Source organism: Lissotriton helveticus, chromosome 7, assembly GCF_964261635.1.
Source record: "Lissotriton helveticus chromosome 7, aLisHel1.1, whole genome shotgun sequence".
In the NCBI taxonomy this organism is placed as follows: domain Eukaryota; kingdom Metazoa; phylum Chordata; class Amphibia; order Caudata; family Salamandridae; genus Lissotriton; species Lissotriton helveticus.
Window position 1 is genome coordinate 232,126,169 of NC_136068.1, and position 18,929 is coordinate 232,145,097.

Genomic DNA, 18,929 nt, shown 5'->3' on the forward strand with positions numbered 1-18,929 from the left:
AGTTTCAGAACCTGGCTGTATGCAAATTAGTCTGTCCCTGGCCCAGTGCATCATGGGAACAGGGCAGACCAGACTACAAAAGCCAATTCTTACACTGGGAAGGAAACAAGCTTCCGGGGACCGGTTTCTGGCATTTCAGCCGTCTTCGGCCCGGCTTGCTTGAATCCTGATGGTGCAATGAGCAAGGGACTCACATCTGAGTATACCCTTCCACGGTTAGGGTGGACAAAATTATTTACAAAAAGGGGTGGTGATGGACAGAGTCTCTGAATTAAGCAGAGTACTCTCACCCAGTCAAGAGATCAGGGCTAGATCCAACACCGTTTTTTAGCTCATTGCACCATCCCAGTTTCAGAACCTGGCTGTATGCAAATTAGTCTGTCCCTGGCCCAGTGCATCATGGGAACAGGGCAGACCAGACTACAAAAGCCAATTCTTACACTGGGAAGGAAACAAGCTTCCGGGGACCGGTTTCTGGCATTTCAGCCGTCTTCGGCCCGGCTTGCTTGAATCCTGATGGTGCAATGAGCAAGGGACTCACATCTGAGTATACCCTTCCACGCTTAGGGTGGACAAAATTATTTACAACAAGGGGTGGTGATGGACAGAGTCTCTGAATTAAGCAGAGTACTCTCACCCAGTCAAGAGATCAGGGCTAGATCCAACACCGTTTTTTAGCTCATTGCACCATCCCTGTTTCAGAACCTGGCTGTATGCAAATTAGTCTGTCCCTGGCCCAGTGCATCATGGGAACAGGGCAGACCAGACTACAAAAGCCAATTCTTACACTGGGAAGGAATCAAGCTTCCGGGGACCGGTTTCTGGCATTTCAGCCGTCTTCGGCCCGGCTTGCTTGAATCCTGATGGTGCAATGAGCAAGGGACTCACATCTGAGTATACCCTTCCACGCTTAGGGTGGACAAAATTATTTACAACAAGGGGTGGTGATGGACAGAGTCTCTGAATTAAGCAGAGTACTCTCACCCAGTCAAGAGATCAGGGCTAGATCCAACACCGTTTTTTAGCTCATTGCACCATCCCAGTTTCAGAACCTGGCTGTATGCAAATTAGTCTGTCCCTGGCCCAGTGCATCATGGGAACAGGGCAGACCAGACTACAAAAGCCAATTCTTACACTGGGAAGGAAACAAGCTTCTAGGGACCGGTTTCTGGCATTTCAGCCGTCTTCGGCCCGGCTTGCTTGAATCCTGACGGTGCAATGAGCAAGGGACTCACATCTGAGTATACCCTTCCACGCTTAGGGTGGACACAATTATTTACAACAAGGGGTGGTGATGGACGGAGTCTCTGAATTAAGCAGAGTACTCTCAGCCAGTCAAGAGATCAGGGCTAGATCCAACACCGTTTTTTAGCTCATTGCACCATCCCAGTTTCAGAACCTGGCTGTATGCAAATTAGTCTGTCCCTGGCCCAGTGCATCATGGGAACAGGGCAGACCAGACTACAAAAGCCAATTCTTACACTGGGAAGGAAACAAGCTTCCGGGGACCGGTTTCTGGCATTTCAGCCGTCTTCGGCCTGGCTTGCTTGAATCCTGATGGTGCAATGAGCAAGGGACTCACATCTGAGTATACCCTTCCACGCTTAGGGTGGACACAATTATTTACAACAAGGGGTGGTGATGGACAGAGTCTCTGAGTTAAGCAGAGTACTCTCACCCAGTCAAGAGATCAGGGCTAGATCCAACACCGTTTTTTAGCTCATTGCACCATCCCAGTTTCAGAACCTGGCTGTATGCAAATAAGCCTGTCCCTGGCCCAGTGCATCATGGGAACAGGGCAGACCAGACTACAAAAGCCAATTCTTACACTGGGAAGGAAACAAGCTTCCGGGGACCGGTTTCTGGCATTTCAGCCGTCTTTGGCCCGGCTTGCTTGAATCCTGATGGTGCAATGAGCAAGGGACTCACATCTGAGTATACCCTTCAACGCTTAGGGTGGACAAAATTATTTACAACAAGGGGTGGTGATGGACAGAGTCTCTGAATTAAGCAGAGTACTCTCACCCAGTCAAGAGATCAGGGCTAGATCCAACACCGTTTTTTAGCTCATTGCACCATCCCAGTTTCAGAACCTGGCTGTATGCAAATTAGTCTGTCCCTGGCCCAGTGCATCATGCGAACAGGGCAGACCAGACTACAAAAGCCAATTCTTACACTGGGAAGGAAACAAGCTTCCGGGGACCGGTTTCTGGCATTTCAGCAGTCTTCGGCCCGGCTTGCTTGAATCCTGATGGTGCAATGAGCAAGGGACTCACATCTGAGTATACCCTTCCACGCTTAGGGTGGACAAAATTATTTACAACAAGGGGTGGTGATGGGCAGAGTCTCTGAATTAAGCAGAGTACTCTCACCCAGTCAAGAGATCAGGGCTAGATCCAACACCGTTTTTTAGCTCATTGCACCATCCCAGTTTCAGAACCTGGCTGTATGCAAATTAGTCTGTCCCTGGCCCAGTGCATCATGGGAACAGGGCAGACCAGACTACAAAAGCCAATTCTTACACTGGGAAGGAAACAAGCTTCCGGGGACCGGTTTCTGGCATTTCAGCCGTCTTCGGCCCGGCTTGCTTGAATCCTGATGGTGCAATGAGCAAGGGACTCACATCTGAGTATACCCTTCCACGCTTAGGGTGGACAAAATTATTTACAACAAGGGGTGGTGATGGACAGAGTCTCTGAATTAAGCAGAGTACTCTCCCCCAGTCAAGAGATCAGGGCTAGATCCAACTAAGCATGGGCGGATCTAGCGGATCTCGCGTACGCGAACTTGCGGATTTACGGATTCGCAATCCGCGAAGATCCGCGAACTCTAGCGGATTTGCGGATTTTCCCGTTTTTTGTGTTGGCGCGCGTTCGCGCCGATTTTGGGACAAGTTCGCAATTGCGAACTTACTTTTCGGCTCGCAACGGCCGCGACTATGTTGTTTCTACGTCTGGTTTATCATCACAGGTTCACAGCACCCTCTGTTTCACCACTGCCACCCTCTGGGACACCCATGCCACCCTCTGGTACATACTCACTACCACCCATTAGGTTTATTTATCACTGTAGATTATGGTGGTTGAAAAAAGCAAGCACACCTGCCCTTCTTCAACTGCCATCAATTAATTTGTGTTTCATTAATGTGTCAGTAATTTTGAAAGTTCCAGTCTGGCTGGCACCTGCTTCCTTCCTTATCTGTAATTTGCTTTTTGTTGCAGTGAAAAAAAATTTTCACAGGACCTTTATGGTCTACTTGTAGCTATTCTATGAGCCTGCTGTTTGGGTCATAGCAGGGTCATAGAATAGTTGCAAACTCTGGAGGGGCCCATCAGGAAGCACTACCTTGAATGTTACTAATGTTAAGTTTGAACTTTTGCACCTGCTCATTGCTTTCAGTTTAGCTAAAATCGTTTTTTTTCTGCAATTTCGCGCGTTTTTTGGGGCGCGAATCCGTGCGAGATCGATTTCGGAAGCCGCGAATACGTGCGAATACAAAAGTGTTTTTTTTGCGACGTGTATGTTCACGTGATCTTGCGCGTGTTCGCGAGGCGCTTCTAGCTATACGTTTGCCAAGTTACCCTATCGGTCGTACACGGGCGCGGCCATCTTGTTGGCGTGACGTAATTCCGTTTCCGGCCGCTATGTGTAATCTCGCAAAGTGTGCTGCTCGCTAGTACAATTTCGCGCGTACTCGCAAGGAAAATCTCGCGCGAACTTACCCACGCGGTCGTGAACGGGCGCGGCCATCTTGTTTCTCATTCATTGCTATGGTTCTGGGCATGCTTTCTCTATCCTCTCTCAATCTCTGCCATCCTTTGCTTGTTTGAAGTTTTTTTTGATCTAATTTTACTTATTATCTATCCCTCTATTTTTCTAGCTCTATATTTTTGTGTTTTCTGCAGCTTTTAGTTACTTTTAAACTACTTTTTTAAACTCTTTTCTTTTCTTCTTCACTATTCTATTTCTTGTTTATCATTTAACTCTATTTCTGCCCAGACCATGGTAAAGGGAGCCGGGAAGCACCCTGAGAAGGGGAAGGGTCCCGCACCCCGTGCCCGGCTCCCGTGCGGGCGTTTAAGGGGGGAGCAAGTGGTCCCGAGGGAGATCTTCAGCGCGGAGGAAGTGGCGGCACTGATCTTCCACGTCCAGCGCCGCCTCCCCAAGACGATCCTGGGAGGCGGCAAGATCGCGACTGGCTATGGCATCCGGGAGCGTCGCAAGCGGTGGGAGAAGGTGTGCCGGGCCATGTACAAGATCTCTGGGGTCCGGCGCACATATAACCAGGCCACCCACCGCTGGACCGATGTCATGGACCGGGAGCGGGACTTGCTGGACGCGCTCGGCGTAGAGGTCCCCGGGCTTGGTGAGTAGTAGTAGTAGTACATTTACTACTCTGTTTTATCCTGCTCTGTTATTTGCAAATCTTTGTTCTTTACCAAGAGCAGTAATGCTGCCGATTACATTGAGGTAAATTATATTTCAAAATCTTCTATGCATTTCAGGTGCACTGCTCTCCTTCTCAGTAGCCTTGCTTGCTACTATGCTTCTTTGTTTTGTATGTTGTGTTCAGAAGCATTTCATTGGCCTGAGAAATTATGTATGAGTGTAGTGTAAAGATAAGAACTGCGTAATGCTAGACAGTAAGGGTCATATTTTCAATTACCGGCGCATCCCTGCAAAGTAGCAGGGATGCGGCAGTAATTGTGTGCCATGCCACCACCACCCATTGGCCCAAAACGTCACAGAAGCCTTACGCATCTGTGCCGTAAAGGTAGCGCATTGCTGGAGTTGCGTGCCAACGATGGCGCAGCTCCAGCAATGCTCTGGGGTACCCTATCTCCCCAATGCTGCATCAAGCCGTACGTCGGCTTCAAGCGCGCAGGGTTTGAGTCATGCATCATTGTCCTAAAAGTGACTGATTGACATCTTGTCGATTTCCCTCAGCCACTTTTAGGATTCGTTCCTGCGCAGGTACGCCCTCCCTTGCGCCGGAACACCCCCTGATGGCGCAGGGCTTTACAACGTGATGCATCGCCCATATGCCCATATGTGTTTTTTTTTAATATATACGCCGCACCAACACCATGGCGAGCCTTTTGTTCTGCCGCTGCGTCACAAAAGGCACGCAACAATGGAGGAAAATGAGCCGCAACTTCCGCAAGGGACTTCTAAATCAGCCCCAACAGACTGAAGTCCAGTCCTTCCTTTAGACACATGGCTATAAGAAGAAATAGTGGCGGTGGTGGCGGGTGGATTGATAGTTTGAGTATTCACTGATCTGCAAGCAGGATGGACTTTGTCTGTCACTTCGCGTGCTGCGCACTGCTGCCTGCAGTGCCAGGCCTAGGCAAACCTCTTTAGTAGTCTGTTTATTGAGTTACATAGGAACTTTCTAAGTCAACGTTCCGCAAATCAGGCAATACGAATAACGTAGTATACCACATGAGATAGATCCCGTGGAATAGTTGTCTATCTATTTGCTATTTTTCCAAAATATTTTGTTATTGTTCTTTTGAAATGTTTGATTTGGTTGAAAAATCTCATCCATGTTTTCTGGTTTTTCTTTCTTTCATGTTGTACATCAGCTCCCCCCAAGGGCAAGAGGACACAGGAGGAGGGTGCTGAGGATGCAGGCCAGGATCGGGCAGGCGAGGGCTCCTTTGCTGGCCCCAGTAAGTTTACATTTTAATAAACAGTACCTATTTTTTCCTAGCGTTCCTCATTCGATTTTTTCTAAATCGTCTTTGATCTTCTTGTAGACTGGATATAAATTCTTATCCTGCCTCGAATATGACTCCCTGTGGTATTACTAGACTATTCTTATTAGTCTGTCTGTGTAGCTAACTAAGATTGGACATTTGGCAATTCCATTGGACTCCCATTATATTCAGCAATACCTCTATGCACTGTCTCCTTACTGACTAGATAGTGTGGCAGAGTCATTCAGCTCCCGAAGTCACCGATTATAGATCCCCAATGATCTCTAGATTATCGTACGCAGGACAAGAGAGTAGTACGGAGTCACAGCACAGTCAAGAAGTGTCAGAGGCACTCATGCTTGCAAAAATTCCAAAACCTTTAGCTCATCCACTCTAGTCTGGAGGAACAAAAACCACAGAGTCTATTTAAGTTTAAAAGCTTTATTAAAAGTAAACACATTTATTAAAATCTACTTTGTCATAAAACTATTTAACTGAAAATGGAAAAGTGGTTAGTGCTTACGATAAATTGGACACATTTCTTGTGGTCGAGCCGAGCTCTCACCTGGTTTGAACTTGATCCTGGTTGTGTTCTTAGGAGTCAAGCTTCTGTCTGTTAGGAGAAAAAGTGGTGCGTGTTAAAAATCAAAAGCAAGCATTCATCAGTTGTGCATAAAAGTGCAGCAAGACAACAGCCTTCCCTGGAAAATGGGACATTTTTACTATGGAGTAGACAGTCACAAATGATTACATTGTATTCTGTTTTTTTAACATTTCTCCTAGACCAAATATTATATAGTAGTGAGTGGTGTATTCTAACATTCTTAAATGTACTTGGTAGGTGTAACATCTGGTGACGGGGCCAGCGCGGAGGTGGCTGTGTTGGGCGAGGACTCGGAGGACTCTGGGGAGGAGGCGGTGCAAGAGCCAGCGGACGGTCCTGTGGGGGTTCAAACGGTGGTGGCGGAAACAGGTAAGCTATATATTCCTTACTTATTGAGATTGAAGACTGCATAGTGTGCTTTCTGCACGGGTGTATTACAATTACAAATCAACCAGGTAGTAGCCTCCTCGAAATGTACTTCGACTTAGCTGTGAAGTTTTTGGTGAGAAGAATCCCAATAAGTTCTTAGACGAACGTGATGGATGGGATGAATGAAAAGCGAAAGAAGGGTGTAAGTAAGTGGGACGCGAACTTGTATGATGGCTGGCAAAGAAGAACGATATGTGTTTGCTTGGCCCCCGAGGTGGCTGGGAAGGAAAGAATATGGTATGGTGCATGGCTGGGTCAATGATGAAGCAAGGATGGGTGGAAGGACAGCAGCCTGGGTGGGTGAAACAGAAACTGTATGTGTGCGTATACTTTGACTGAATGGATGCCCGGAGCATGGTATTCTCTGACTCTTAGATAGCACATGTGTATCTAGAGAGAGTAGATGGTCGCCAGGTGAAGTAAGTGTTACCTTGAAGAGCATGTACCACCGCACCCGCACGTCCGTTCCAGTGCAGGGAAGGCAGGGAAAAGAAATTGTAAATGTGTCCAATACTACCATGAATAGTAGCAGTACTTTGTATTGCGTTTGCAATCACAGCATATATCTGGTTATTACGGTGGACACTCCGTACCTCTCTTAATAACTTTAGTTTACTTGTAGTACGTCATTCATGTGTGGGTGTATCACTGTTCACTCAATATTAAGCAAAGCACCTAAAGTCATCTCATATGTCATCAAATACGTCCCATGTGAAGTGATAGATAATCAAATTAGTTAGCTTCTTCATTTTCCTTTTCTAGTACTCATTTGCACTGTAGGGTGAAAGGTAAATTAATTAAGCAGTAGCCCTTGTAACAGAGTATTCTCAGTGCCACCCGTAATAGAAAAGTAATAGCTTCACCACCTGCATGTACTGGACCGGTACAGTAACGCAAGTCTGTCTCACTCATCATGGTGTGCAACTTTTTTTCTCGGGTGCAAGTTCACTGTGCTGTCCATGTCATTCTGCCGGCTTGCATAAGATAACGTAACAATTTCCCTAAACAAGAGAGAAGAAGAAGAAGAAGACTGGTGTACTGTCATAGTCGACTGTAATGGAAGTCCATAGTGGTCGTAGAATTTGTTCATTAAACTACCACTAATGTTAGAGCAAGGATGCAGAAGTGGGAGGTTACATAGATACTGTCCTCAATAGTTATGTACTGTGCTTTCAATTTGCTACTTGTACTCTGTGACCCAACTTTCGGCTCAATCACTTTGTGTTATTAATAAGGAGCATTGGTTACAGACTATGTCTTTCTTTCTTCATATAGTTGCTCCTTCCAAATCAACAACAAGGAGGGAGCAGGCTAGATTGGCCCGGCAACGGAGGCTGGAGGCCACTGTCGCCGAATATCGGCGGCTGGTGGCCCTGGAGGAGGAGGAGGACACGCAGTCGAGCGGGGCAACAACGACATCCTCGACTGTGACCACTGCATCCTCCTCCGTGACTAAGCCAGCAGGACCGAGCCGGGCTAAGAAAGATGACCGCCACCGCCAAGCAACCGAAATACCAGCTGCCCCCCACAGGAGCTGCAAGGACCGCCAACGCCGCCTACGAGTCCGCATGTCCAACCTGGAGCAGGAGGTCCTGAAGTATAAGAACTTGGTTAAGGGCCTCCGCTCCGAGCTTGCCACCCTCCGCAAGGAGTATGATGCCCATGCCGCATCATGCACCAGCACCAGCACCCTCCAGTAGTGGAGTGTCCCTTGCCCTTTTTTTATAGACTTTTGGGGGGTGGGATTTGGGAGTTGGGATCGTTTTGGGACGTTTCAGAGACAATCGTTGAGGTTAGGGTGGGTGAGGGAGATTATTTTGTTAGGGCTAAATAAATATATTTTTAAACTTTATCTGACCATACCTGTTTTTTACTGCTTTTCAGTCTGGTGGGTGGGGGGCGGGGGTGTAACAGTAACTTTGTTTTCCTGAACAGTCGTAGGACTTTAGTAGTACAACCGTCAATCTCTTGTCTACTCCGAAATAATACTCCATTATACTACCTCCCACCAAACGCTTATCTTACCTGTAATTTGTGTTAGAAATTAGGGCTAGGCCCAGGGCTGGCTCCAGGTGAAATGGGGATTAACGTTGTCAATCCTGGGCGGGTGACATTTCCTCATTGCGGTGGTACTAGTGGTGTGACACAGTGGCAGTTGCATGCCTATGGAAAAAAAGAAAACGAAACCTTGTTTGTCCTCCTTACTGTAGCATTACAACGGTTACGGTACGATCGAGAAAATAGCAGGTGACAGTACACTAGAACAGTGCCATAATGTAGCCTAACAAATGGTAAAGTATTTGCTTGCAAGTATAACTAGTACTTGCGTTGAATTTATTTGACATTGGCTACTACTACTAGAAGATATAGTACTGAAGCTGAGTAAGTCTAGAAGATATCCTCGTATTCCTTCACCAGCCTGTTGCTATGACCTTATCCTCCCCAGCAAGTGTGTGGAATTATTGATGTCATTTTAGTCAGACATCAAGCAAAACAACACAGCCCGGGGGAAGAGGGTTAGGGTTTGTAAAATGGATGGGAATGGGGGTTTCTTTTTGGGTAGGTTTTGTTGAGAGAAGAAAAAAAAAAGCAGAGCATGGACAAACAATAATTGAAGATACAGACAATCTTTGGTTACAAACTAAAGGTAAGCACATGCAGTCACACTCATAGAATAAAAGACAACAATGGATACTGTATCTGTATTGCGTATGTTGTTGGAGTTGTCCTGTTGAATTTGGTAAGTAAGTTGCATGCAGCAAACAATTCCTCTTATTGGCGGCACTCCTCCATTCCAGCTGACGCTTCGTCCATCAATGTGGTGACCACTGACAGAAGACACCCTGTCCACTGCCTGCCTGGCGGATGTTGACTGAAACACGGCCTGTATTTATTGAACGGAAAACAGGAAGTGCTATTACAATACCACTGATAAATAAATAAAAGGTATGTACGCTGTGTGGTTCAAAAAGTGACACTTTGATTTCCCTAATAGACAGTACAATATTTTTGAAATTGCGTGCTCTGTCTGAGTCACCTTTTTAAGGATCAATAAGTATGGCCAAAATATTATAGCGGATCTTTCCCCTCAAGGTAGGTGTACTACTGTGTTTTAGAACAAAATTTGACCTTCCCAGCAATGCTCCCACCAAGACCCTTACTAAAGCCAGTCGCAAAAATGTAGAAGAACCCCAATCAGATCTCCAAAAACGATGCCTAGCAGAAAAATGGTTACAAAACGTACTTTGAAAGTAACAGTAGGCCCAAATACAGACCGTGGATTGTATTCAAACCACTTGCAAGCAAGCAAAAGTATCCATAGCCAGCATCGCTCCAACAGTGCTCTACAACAACAGAACTGCGTTGCAATAGAACCCCCCGAAACACATGCAATCCTGCTGCTAGGGCTAACCCTAACGAACCCTAACTTACAAAAAGTGCCCAAACTGGCGTTTCCTTATGGATTTTGTCCAACAAACTTCTATCCGGTATTAGACCTTCCCAGGAATGCCCCAGGCAAGACCCGCCAACCCACCCGCAAAAAAACACCCGACAACACCCCCAAACAGCGAAAAAGCTAAATCTCATACTTACAATGTCTCTCGGCCTGCGGTCCAAACGCGGCGCTGTGCAGCTAGGTCATCATCATCATCATCAATCATCATAACTCCTGTTTTCCACCACGGATTTCCTGAAAAGCAAATGCAATCAAGATTAGACTGTCGCAGCAGTGCTTCGACAGAGACCCCGGCCGCAACCCACCCACGAACAGCAGGAAGCCCCCCAAAACGCTACATTGAGCAAGATGTCAGAAGAAATAGCAAAAAAAAGGCTGTTCCTTATGTTTTTTGTCCAAAACACTTCTATCCGGTATTAGACCTTCCCAGGAATGCCCCAGGCAAGACCCGCCAACCACCCGCAAAAAAACACCTGACAACACCCCCAAACAGCGAAAAAGCTAAATCTCATACTTACAATGTCTCTCGGCCTTCGGTCCAAACGCGGCGCTGTGCAGCTAGGTCATCATCATCATCATCAATCATCATAACTCCTGTTTTCCACCACGGATTTCCTGAAAAGCAAATGCAATCAAGATTAGACTGTCGCAGCAGTGCTTCGACAGAGACCCCGGCCGCAACCCACCCACGAACAGCAGGAAGCCCCCCAAAACGCTACATTGAGCAAGATGTCAGAAGAAATAGCAAAAAAAAGGCTGTTCCTTATGGATTTTGTCCAAAACACTTCTATCCGGTATTAGACCTTCCCAGGAATGCCCCAGGCAAGACCCGCCAACCACCCGCAAAAAAACACCCGACAACACCCCCAAACAGCGAAAAAGCTAAATCTCATACTTACAATGTCTCTCGCCCTTCGGTCCAAACGCGGCGCTGTGCAGCTAGGTCATCATCATCATCATCAATCATCATAACTCCTGTTTTCCACCACGGATTTCCTGAAAAGCAAATGCAATCAAGATTAGACTGTCGCAGCAGTGCTTCGACAGAGACCCCGGCCGCAACCCACCCACGAACAGCAGGAAGCCCCCCAAATCGCTACATTGAGCAAGATGTCAGAAGAAATAGCAAAAAAAAGGCTGTTCCTTATGGATTTTGTCCAAAACACTTCTATCCGGTATTAGACCTTCCCAGGAATGCCCCAGGCAAGACCCGCCAACCACCCGCAAAAAAACACCTGACAACACCCCCAAACAGCGAAAAAGCTAAATCTCATACTTACAATGTCTCTCGGCCTTCGGTCCAAACGCGGCGCTGTGCAGCTAGGTCATCATCATCATCATCAATCATCATAACTCCTGTTTTCCACCACGGATTTCCTGAAAAGCAAATGCAATCAAGATTAGACTGTCGCAGCAGTGCTTCGACAGAGACCCCGGCCGCAACCCACCCACGAACAGCAGGAAGCCCCCCAAAACGCTACATTGAGCAAGATGTCAGAAGAAATAGCAAAAAAAAGGCTGTTCCTTATGGATTTTGTCCAAAACACTTCTATCCGGTATTAGACCTTCCCAGGAATGCCCCAGGCAAGACCCGCCAACCACCCGCAAAAAAACACCCGACAACACCCCCAAACAGCGAAAAAGCTAAATCTCATACTTACAATGTCTCTCGCCCTTCGGTCCAAACGCGGCGCTGTGCAGCTAGGTCATCATCATCATCATCAATCATCATAACTCCTGTTTTCCACCACGGATTTCCTGAAAAGCAAATGCAATCAAGATTAGACTGTCGCAGCAGTGCTTCGACAGAGACCCCGGCCGCAACCCACCCACGAACAGCAGGAAGCCCCCCAAAACGCTACATTGAGCAAAATGTCAGAAGAAATAGCAAAAAAAAGGCTGTTCCTTATGGATTTTGTCCAAAACACTTCTATCCGGTATTAGACCTTCCCAGGAATGCCCCAGGCAAGACCCGCCAACCCACCCGCAAAAAAACACCCGACAACACCCCCAAACAGCGAAAAAGCTAAATCTCATACTTACAATGTCTCTCGGCCTTCGGTCCAAACGCGGCGCTGTGCAGCTAGGTCATCATCATCATCATCAATCATCATAACTCCTGTTTTCCACCACGGATTTCCTGAAAAGCAAATGCAATCAAGATTAGACTGTCGCAGGCTCGCAGCAGTGCTTCGACAGACAACAAAAATTACCCACAAACACCCGGAACCCTGCCAAAGAGCACCTCAAAGGCAAGCAAGTCAGCAAAAACGGCAAGAAATTTCCACCTCATATTTGGTCCAAAACACTTTTGTCCATTATTAGAGCTTCACAGCAATGGGCCCAAATCCGTCAACTCACCCGCAAAGAAGTACAACACCCCCACAAGTGCTGAGTCTTTCTTCATTGGGCGTAATCCAGCACTCTGCTTGGAGGGAAATCGCAGTCTGGAGGAGGAGGATAGAGGAGCATGTTCTTCAGAACTTGTGAACCTGAGGAATGTAGACTGCGGCACCTTCAAATCAATAAGCAAACAAGTGAAGACAGTTCTGATGATGGTCTTGTTTTTGGGATTAGGTGATTAAAGTTTGAATTAAATTAACTGTGCAAAACAAAGAAAGAGAGACACAAAGCACACAGGAATAAAAGTGAATAAGGACGAAAAAGAAAGTTCTTGATTGATTGTCTCATTTTCAGGGCTCGGTGTCAGGGAATAAGAACAAGATTTCGTCATCATACTCTGCGAATTCAGGCTGGATGAGGTCAGTGCCACCGAACAGAGAAAAAATCCCCTCATCTACGTTGTCGTCCTCCTCGTCTTCATGCGGCGTGCTTTCTCGTACTTTGTAATCTGGTGGTATGAGGTGCTGATTCATCTTGATCATTGTCAGCCGCTCCACATTTTTGGGCGAGAGGCGGCTCCGTTTGGGAGTTACAATGCCACCAGCAGCACTGAAAACACGTTCAGAAGACACACTTGTGAGTGGGCAAGACAAATAATTTATAGCCAGGTTGGAGAGCTGTGGCCACAATTGTTTTTTGCCATGCCAATACTGCAATGGCTCCTCATTAAGAAAGACCTCTGTTGAGTCATTCAGATAGTCCTGCACCATCGACTCAAGGTCATCAACTGTTCCTCCACTTTGCTTACTTTTTGCTGTGCCTGTGACATTTTTTCGAGAACCATACCCCATCAAACTTAGCCAATCCTCCTCCGCAGCCACTGTTAGTGTTGTCATTGTGTGTGGTGCAGATGATCCAGTTGCCGGTGTCTTTAACGGCTGAGAGGTCACTTGTGCCCCAGCCACAGGTGCAGAAGTGGATTCTTGTGACTGGGGATGGCCTGCTGATGCTGATGCTGATGTACTGGCTTCTCCTTCAATAACCTGCCGTTCTTTTTCAAACCTCTTGGCTGACCAGGCTAACCAATGTTTGTACTTTTGAACATCTGCATCAGCAAAAGGAAAGAATGCTTCGTCTGCCAGCGCCTTTTTGTAGCGTGGATCCAGAATAGTAGCACAAATGTAATGCTGTTCTGAGTTGATCATTTTAAGACGTTCATCACCACGTAGGCGCTCTAATAATTTCTGAGACAAAATAAAATGGTCTTTTTTTTTCATCTTTTTCAAACTCAGAAGACACCGCCATCAGTTGGTGCTCCAGCATGCACAACAATGGGATAGCTTTTCCCAAATTACAGTCCTCCTGGCTGACTGCACACGTGAAGAACTCAAAAGGACGAAGCATGTCTGTCAGGCTTTTAACTATGTCCCATTGCGCCGCACTCATCCGCAGGTCCTCCTTCTGAGATGTACCCTCTGTGAAGAAATAGTGATCGAGTACCGTATACTGCTCATACAGACGCTCAAGCATGTAGAAGGTTGAGTTCCAACGTGTTGCCACCTCCTGGATGAGTGCTTTCACTGGCATTCCACGTTGAAGTAGCAGTCTCCTCAGATGCTTCCGGGCCTTAAAAGAATGGCTGAAATGGTTGCACATTTTGCGGCAGGTGGCCATTACCTCGAACGCTGTACTGTCTTTATCACTCAAGAATTTTTGAACTACCAGGTTGATACAGTGCGCCAAACACGGCACTCTAAAATAGTGACCCTGCAACATGGCCTTAACTACATTGGCGCCATTATCCGTGGAAACATAACCAATCTTGCGTTTTAGGGGGGATAGCATGTTCAAGACCTTTTTGTCAAACTCTTCCAAAAGGTTTTCTGCTGTGTGACTTTTCTCCAAGCCAAACATGGCTAGTGTTGCATGTTTCCGAGCAGCTTTGAAAACTTTGTCCGGGTCAACACCTGCGTTTAGCTTTGCTTTAACACCTGAAAAAGAGACCCAGTGTGCAGTGATGCACATGTAATCAGCGCCTGCGCCACTGGTCCACATGTCTGTTGTCAGATGTATTGTGTGAACAGCACTCTTCTGCAAAGCTGCCCCAATCGCCTCCAGCACATCTTCATGTAGTGCTGGAACCGCAACTCTGGCAAAATAGAACCGGCTCGGAACCTTCCATTTAGGGCAGAGCGTTGCCACTAATTCAAGAAAACCTACCGCTTCTACAAAAGAAAAAGGTAGAAGGTCCACAGCTAGCATTTTAGCCAGCTTAGTGTTATACAGACGCGTCAGTGGGTGGTTGCGTTCATATGGCACGTCTGAAGTAAGCATTGTTCTAATGTTGCCCTGGACCAAGCATTTACGGGCTGATAATGACTTCGTTGACCCAATTTTGCTCGCTGGTGAACTTTTGTGCGTTGGTGTCTCACTCGCTCCAACACTCTTAGTGTGCCTCACATTGGGTGTGCTGCTGACAGGGGTACTGGGTGTAAGGGAAGTGTTTGACACGTCTTCTTCCTGCTCGTCATCATCAGATGAAACATCAGCGTTTCCTTGAATTTGGCCTTTCTTGATCGCATCTAGGTGCGCAAACCATTTGACAGTGTGCTGTCTCCTAAGATGACCTCTCTGGCCTCCGGTACCATAGTTGGTACCTGGCTTACCACGACTAACTGCTTGCTTACAAATGGTACAAATGGCAAACTTTGGATTTTTTGGACAAACAGTAAAGAAGTCCCAAACTGGGGACTTGAAGTGTCTGTGGGACATGGAGGAGGCGGCGATACTGGTGGTGGTGGTCATGAAGCTAATGCCAGATGAAGTGGAGGATCTGGATTGCCCAACTTTTGTACGTTTTGCACTTTCACCGCCACTAATTAAGGTCGAGGTTGACGGAGGTCTCTTCTTGTCAGAAAGAAATATGGAAGCGGGACGAGTTGGTGTACTACTTAACTCCAATGATTGTGGTGTTTCCACTGCCTCCTCATCGACAACATCATCATCATCATCATCACACTCAGCAGCTCTTCGGGCTAGGGTCAAAATGTCTGTTTGCTGCATGCCCGCTGGGGCTGCAGTGACCTTTATGATGACTGGGTCGTCGTTGGCAGAGTCTTCATCAGCAGCAGTATCCGCCACTTCTTGTTGAGACTCATCACACTCCATAACTCTGAGACTTTGGACGAGCTTCCTTTTACGCTTAACTACCTTTGTTGGATCATGGTGTGCCTCACTCTCAGACGGCTGTGGTGCTGGTTCTCACGTTTGATCCGTATCATCAGAAGGAGGTGTGCTTGAAGAGGATGTAGACACCACCCTTGATCTCTTCCTTGCTAGGGGTGTGGAAGACAATGAAGGATCATCAGGAGGAGTGGCTTCCTCAAATGATACCTCGCCTTGATTGTCGATTTCCTGATGTGCCCCTACTTCGGGAGGAACAACTATTGTGGGCACTTGTTGTGACCCTCCATGCACCTCTGCTTGCGCATCTCCTTGCGCTGCCTCTCCTTCCACATGTACTTGGGCTTGTACTTGCACATGTGATTGTTGTTGCGGCTGTGGTTGTTCAACACTCGTCAGATGAGCTACAACAACCTGTGTTGATTGAGGGACATTGCTGCTGCTTTCTTGCGATGAGCCAACATCACTGGTCGATGGTGATTGAAGAACTCTACTGGCTGCCTCTGCAGCACTCAAGGGCTTGGACTTAAGTTGGCGTGGTGGTGGTGGTGGCACTGAGCCCAATGGAGCGGGGGTGCTGCTGCCAGCTTGGTCCCCAGCAGATCCCGCTGCTGCTGCTGCAGGCATACTTTTTTTTTTACTCCCAAGAAAAGGGGCGGGCGGCACACCAGTGTCCTTGGTAACTTGCTTCTTCTGCTCCTTACTGGCACCTTTCTTGCTAGAAGAGCTACGGGTTACTTTTTTTGGGGCCATCTTCTTCAGAGCAGGTCAGCAGGCAGCAGTTGCACGAGTTGCAGAGGGTTCTGTGTCCAGACGTGACGTCGCGTGACGTTATGCTGCACACACCGCTGCAGGACTTCTTCCTGGCACTGGTGGTTCTCTTGAGTCTTCTTGTGCACCTAAAAGCAATGGAAGACAGAGGAACATCAGTTCAGTTATACACCCCAAAAAATCGACAAAACACAGAAAAATGAGCACAATCCCATGCCATCCATGATGTTTACATTGAAGACACCCCACAGAAAGACTAGGGACATGCAAGTATGCAACACTCACTACCCCTGGGCATAATGGATGAAAAGTAGGCAAAATAAGTGCAGGCCTCAGACACTGCCTCTCCTCAAAATGGCCCCCTTACACCCCAAGCACATGTTGCCTGTACCAGCCAGCACTCAAGATGGCCACCACCACCACCCACATGGCCAGTCCACATCAACAGTACACCCCCAAAAAACAGAAAAACAGCCAGAAATCACCACAATCCAATGCCATCCATGATGTTTACATCAAAGAGAGTGAGACCACACCACAGGCACACTCAGTCCATGCACCACCACCACCCCTGGGCAAGCAAAAGGCCACACCAGCAGCCCCCCAAAAACGACAAAAAACAATAAAATAAGCACAATCCCAGCCCATCCATGGCCTCAATTATGTTTAAATTCAAGAAGACACCCCACAGAAAGACTAGGCCCATGCAACACTCACCACCCCTGGGCAAAGGGCCACACCAGCAGGCCCAAAAAAACGACAAAAAACAATAAAATCTGCACAATCCCAGCCCATCCATGGCCTCAATAGAGTTTAAATTCAAGAAGACACCCCTCAGAAACACTAGGCCCATGCAACACTCACTACCCCTGGGCATAAGGGATGAAAAGTAGGCAAAATAAGTGCAGGCCTCAGACACTGCCTCTCCTCAAAATGGCCCCCTTACACCCCAAGCACATGTTGCCTGTACCAGCCAGCACTCAAGATGGCCACCACCACCACCCACATGGCCAGTCCACATCAACAGTACACCCCCAAAAAACAGAAAAACAGCCAGAAATCACCACAATCCAATGCAATCCATGATGTTTACATCAAAGAGAGTGAGACCACACCACAGGCACACTCAGTCCATGCACCACCACCACCCCTGGGCAAGCAAAAGGCCACACCAGCAGCCCCCCAAAAACGACAAAAAAACACTAAAATAAGCACAATCCCAGCCCATCCATGGCCTCAATTATGTTTAAATTCAAGAAGACACCCCACAGAAAGACTAGGTCCATGCAACACTCACCACCCCTGGGCAAAGGGCCACACCAGCAGGCCCAAAAAAACGACAAAAAACAATAAAATCTGCACAATCCCAGCCCATCCATGGCCTCAATGGTGTTTAAATTCAAGAAGACACCCCTCAGAAACACTAGGCCCATGCAACACTCACTACCCCTGGGCATAAGGGATGAAAAGTAGGCAAAATAAGTGCAGGCCTCAGACACTGCCTCTCCTCAAAATGGCCCCCTTACACCCCAAGCACATGTTGCCTGTACCAGCCAGCACTCAAGATGGCCACCACCACCACCCACATGGCCAGTCCACATCAACAGTACACCCCCAAAAAAACAGAAAAACAGCCAGAAATCACCACAATCCAATGCCATCCATGATGTTTACATCAAAGAGAGTGAGACCACACCACAGGCACACTCAGTCCATGCACCACCACCACCCCTGGGCAAGCAAAAGGCCACACCAGCAGCCCCCCAAAAACGACAAAAAACACTAAAATAAGCACAATCCCAGCCCATCCATGGCCTCAATTATGTTTAAATTCAAGAAGACACCCCACAGAAAGACTAGGCCCATGCAACACTCACCACCCCTGGGCAAAGGGCCACACCAGCAGGCCCAAAAAAACGACAAAAAACAATAAAATCTGCACAATCCCAGCCCATCCATGGCCTCAATGGTGTTTAAATTCAAGAAGACACCCCTCAGAAACACTAGGCCCATGCAACACTCACTACCCCTGGGCATAAGGGATGAAAAGTAGGCAAAATAAGTGTAGGCCTCAGACACTGCCTCTCCTCAAAATGGCCCCCTTACACCCCAAGCACATGTTGCCTGTACCAGCCAGCACTCAAGATGGCCACCACCACCACCCACATGGCCAGTCCACATCAACAGTACACCCCCAAAAAACAGAAAAACAGCCAGAAATCACCACAATCCAATGCCATCCATGATGTTTACATCAACGAGAGTGAGACCACACCACAGGCACACTCAGTCCATGCACCACCACCACCCCTGGGCAAGCAAAAGGCCACACCAGCAGCCCCCCAAAAACGACAAAAACAATAAAATAAGCACAATCCCAGCCCATCCATGGCCTCAATTATGTTTAAATTCAAGAAGACACCCCACAGAAAGACTAGGC